This window comes from Alligator sinensis, unplaced genomic scaffold (assembly GCF_000455745.1).
Source record: "Alligator sinensis unplaced genomic scaffold, ASM45574v1 scaffold1090_1, whole genome shotgun sequence".
Classification (NCBI taxonomy): domain Eukaryota; kingdom Metazoa; phylum Chordata; order Crocodylia; family Alligatoridae; genus Alligator; species Alligator sinensis.
Genome location: NW_005843157.1, coordinates 3,443 through 8,252, shown reverse-complemented (window position 1 = coordinate 8,252; position 4,810 = coordinate 3,443).

Here is a 4,810-nt window from a genome sequence, read left to right as displayed (position 1 = left end):
CCTTTTCCATAAGGACCATAGCCTCGAAGGGGGGATTTGATAAGCACCCCTTGTTTCAGGGTCACCTGGCTAAACCCCTAGGGACAGAAGTAAGGCTGGAAGCCATGTCCAGCAGAGATCCCCTGAACTTTTACTATGCATTTTCTACTTCAGGAACAGCTTTGTATGTTTTGAAAAAAGTATTTTATCTAACCAAGGGCATAGAGTAGGTTGTTTAGGCTGGGGGAGATCGCTTGTTGCTTAGTTGTTTAATTGCTGGCCTTGCTAGAGGAAAAGCTGTATCAACAAAGTTCCGGAGCTGGAAGGGGGGTTACTTGCGGGGGAGCTGGAAGGGGGGTTACTTGCTGGGCTTGCTACACATTTCATCACATCAGCAAGTTTAACCTGTTACGTAGCTATATAAGGCAGACACCCACTGGGGTGTGGGTGCTTGCTTTGCGAACGATTGCCAAGCACCACTTCCTGTGCAGAAATAAAGATTAAGTTGGATCCTTCACCCCTGCGTGTTTATTGGCACAAGCGCACCGGGCACGAACTCACTGTCCTTTGGGGACAACAGTTGGGAATGGGATTTCTTTTCCTTTCTCCTCCAAACTCATAGCTTGGTAGGCAAAATTGATGGAGCAGTCACTTGAGGGCCAGAAATTCATGAAGGTTGGGGGGCAGAATCTAGTCAGATATTAGCCCCCACCATTTGCTGAAGTTGAAAGTCACTGATGCTGGAAGCTCAGAGAAGTTAGGCAGAAACTGACACTATAGAGCACGGGTGACTGGCTCTGCCTTAGTCAGTCACTCAGCGACGGTCAGTCAGTGACCAGTCAGGGAGGTCTCCCCGTAGCCAATCTCGCAGGGGTGGGGATGTGTCCTGAGACAGGGGATCACTGTGGCTGCTTCCAGAAGTGGAATTACGTTCACTGTGAGTTCATTCCAGCTCTGTTTTAGTCCGTGGGTTTCTTTGCTATCAGCACTGAGCTAACTGGCTGAAAAACATGCAGTTCTTTGCATATTGTTGACAAAGCAGAAAGTATTCTATTGTTCCTACCTGCCAATAATTAGTCTCTAGATAATCTAAAAAGGGACACACAAGGGCAAGCAATTTAGGAAGCAGTAAACTCCTACTGAAACACTTGTATATTGGTGAAAAAGGAGCTCGCTCTCTGAAGGGGGACCGTGTTGCATTAAAAGTACTTTTGGAAGTACTAAAGCATGGAGCAATATGGGCGATTACTGCGTGCTTAGATCTCCCTGCTACATTACTGTAGCGGTGCACTGTAGCTGGGGAGTGCACTGCTATGGTGACGTAGCTGGCAATCATGTGTAGACCTGCATGATCACTGCTTCACCATAGCGCACCATATGGTGATGTAGTGCATTGCTACATCACCATAGGGTGACGTGTAGATGTGCCCAGTATGTAGTTCACATGCTCTAATTTCCATATGGTACAGTGTATTTGCATTTACTCGTGGGCCAGTTTGGTTGAAAAGTTTGCTAAATATCAGGAAATGCCCCAAAAATCTTGGGTACAAGTTACACATGCCATCTTGACTTGATTTATGAGATTATATCATTTCCCCTGGAATTTCTTATTTCAGTCAGGGCAAAATTCTGTTAGACCTAGTGAATGACTGAAGCACAGCTTGTAATCTTCTCTGAGTTACCTGACTATTGCATAGGAGCAATTCCATTACCAACCCATCAGTATGTAAGTGCCCTCATTATAGTGACATTATTGTCCACTAAATATATTCATGTGTTTCTGTAGTCCTATAATGGGGGCAGTTAATAGAATGAATGCTACACTTAATTTGGTATCTCACAGTGACTTACAGAGCTGTGCTCTGGTTGCCCACTGGGTAAATGAAACTTCTGCCTTCAGTGGCAATCCCTGCAAGCTAAAAAGTGAAAATAACTGAGGCTGGAAGCTCTATGTGATCTCCTTGGAAGCCAGCCTGTCAGGTGAGAGGATAAGGTAGGTCATCCTCCATACTACATGGAGAAAGGAAAATCATCCTTGACATAAGAAATTTCTGTCTCTGCAGAGTTTCTCTGATGAGGAGAGGAAGCTAATAAATTTAAGGGGCCACATGGAGCCTGGGCAAGCTGTGGGGGTGGGCCCCAGTTTGGGGGCCAGCTGGCAGGGGACCCAAGGTGGGTGCTGGGTCAGGGAGACGTGGCCACTGGAGGTGCCACTGAACCTTAGCCTAAGCCCACTGGGGGTCTTGTGGCTGGGAGACAGATGGCTGCAGGGGGCAGGCAGGACTAGGGCTGGGGCAGGGCTAGGGCTGGATGAAGGTAACTGCCAGGGTCAGGATGGTGTTCAGCACCTGGAAGTCCTCCTCTATGGCTTCCACTGACCTAGCCACTGCGGCAGCCTGCTGCTCCGGGCCTCTAGCATCTTCTCAAGGAGGACAATGCTCCTCTTCTGCAGGAGCAAAGAACATGTGCCTGCCCGGAATGCCTGGTCCGCCCAGTCCCTCGCCAGCACTCGCACAACCCTCTCCCACTTGCACATGATGTCCTCCTCATGCCACGCCCATGAGTCTCCTGGCACACCTGCTCACAGCTGGGTCCAGTTCTGAGTCTGCCACTGTTGGAGCCAGTGCATACAGAGGGTCCCAGCTGAGGATTGCTGTGATTCTGACAGTGCATCCCTGCACGCAGCTGGTGCCTCTCCCCATGTGCAACTGCTGGAGCTGCAGAGCCAGAAGAAAGAGGATGTTTGTGAGAGTTTGCAACATTTCTGAGAGAACATCAACTACACAGGGGGCTATGCACTGCCCTCCTTCAGGGGGCCTCTCTGGAGAGGTGCCCCAGGGCAGGCCCCCTCTGAGTATGCCCTGCATCCCAAGCATATCCCTGGTAAGTGTCCCAGGCACAGCGCAACAAGCTGTTTGCATGGACCAAGGGGTGCCTGACACACTATGCCCTGCTGCTGATGATTGCCATGGTGCCCAAGGCACACCTGAACATCTGGCAGGGGATTCTGAGCTTTGATGGTGCATCAGCAAAGCCCACACTTCCCCAGAAAGTTCATTGCTGCCTGGGAGGTACCTGTGGCTACGCTATCTGTCCCTGCCCCCCATAGTCAAGGAAGACAGCACTGCCAGCTTCAATGCATTTCTCCATGTGTAAGAGGCCCATATGTTCTATCCAGATGTACCCAGTGGCCCTAGTCTGTCCCGCTTGCAGTGACAATGTGTGGTCCCTGGCAGCATCCCAGGGCACAGGGGTGCAGCACCTGGCTGGCTGGGCAGGGGGCCCTCAGTGGAGGAGCTGGAGCTCATGAGGATGGGCACTTCCATCCCTGGGCTGGCCTCCTGGGTGGGGCTGTGTAACTGGAGCTGGCAGGGCAAGTGGTGGCCCAGGCTGCTGAAGCTGCTGGATGACAACAGGGGCGGGGACTGTGATGGGATGGGCTTCTAGGGCCCCAAGGGGCCCTACCCCACTGCCTGTGCTGGAGAACAGTGTGGTTTAGCCCAAGGTCCCAGGGCATGAGAATGCAGTCCAGCTGCTGCATAAAAGGGCATAGTCTTATGCACATTCCCCAATCAGCAGTTATGGTCAGTGACACTGACCCACTGTACCTGCAGGGCCTTGACCTTTATGTGGCATGAGCATGCAAACCACTTGTGCCCATGCTCCTGCATGCAGCTGGCCATACCTTCATAGATGTGGGCACTGGAGTGCCAGCCCCAGCCAAACTGGCTCTGGACCTCAGCCTCATCCTACTGTGCAATGAGGTCTGCAGTCTCATCCAGGAACCAGTTATGCCCCCAAAAGGCAGAGTGTGGCACCAGGGATGATGCCAGTGTGGCTCTCTTGATGGTCCTCAAGGGCTACGGCCAAGGGTCCAGGCCTGGGCAGGTGCCTGCAGTGCACAATGCAGGGGCACAGCATAGGAAAGGTAGGGGCTGGGCAGGCTCTTATGGATGGAATAGGGCCTCTGTTGCAGACCCGGTGGTGAGAGACAGGCAGCAGGTGGTACAGGTCCCCAGGGTCCCCAGGGTCACCACAGAGTTTTAAAGGGCAGGCTGGGGCAGGCAAAGAGCTGTCCCAGCCCTGTGGTTGGAGAAGCTCCTAGCACCATGGCCCTGGGGCTAGGTTGAGAGTGGCCCCTTGGTGGTATGGCTGACGCTCTTGGTTAGTGTCTACACATGCGCTACTGCGCAATTACTATGACATAGGTAATTTGCTACCTATATTTGCAGGTAGCAAATTAACCACACAGTAGCTTAAGTGCCTTCACATGTGGCTGTTAACGCTTTACCATGCAGTCAGTTAGTCAACTGTGTGGTAAATGTCTCCTGTAGACATGCCTCTTGAAAACAGGAAATCAGATGCTCCCTTCATTAGGCATCTGCAGCAGCAATGCTGTCTGTTCTCATCTCCTTTTCCTCAGCTCCTGGGCCTATTTGTAACTGGTAGCAAGAGTGGCCACAAGGAATTGAAATGTGAGGAAGTCCAAGTATCAACAAAGTTCTGCCTGTCAAAACTGACTTGAGTTTCTTGAATCAATGGCTAACTCTGAGACCTGGGCAGCAGTGGAGAGCTGAGCTACATGTGATAAGGACCGTTGTTGCAGCTCCTATCCTCCTAGCCACAACGAAGTTGCACATTTTATATAGAATATCTTTCTGGCTGATTTGCCACTTCATGATGCCATGCATTGGTTGATTGCATGGCACTGTTACTATCTATGGGAAAATTAAATTGTTAACCATGACATCAATGTAATGTGCGCCAGGGACCTGAAAGATAAAACTTCAAGAAGACAGTAAGGGTGGAATATTGTCAGATATTGCTCTCC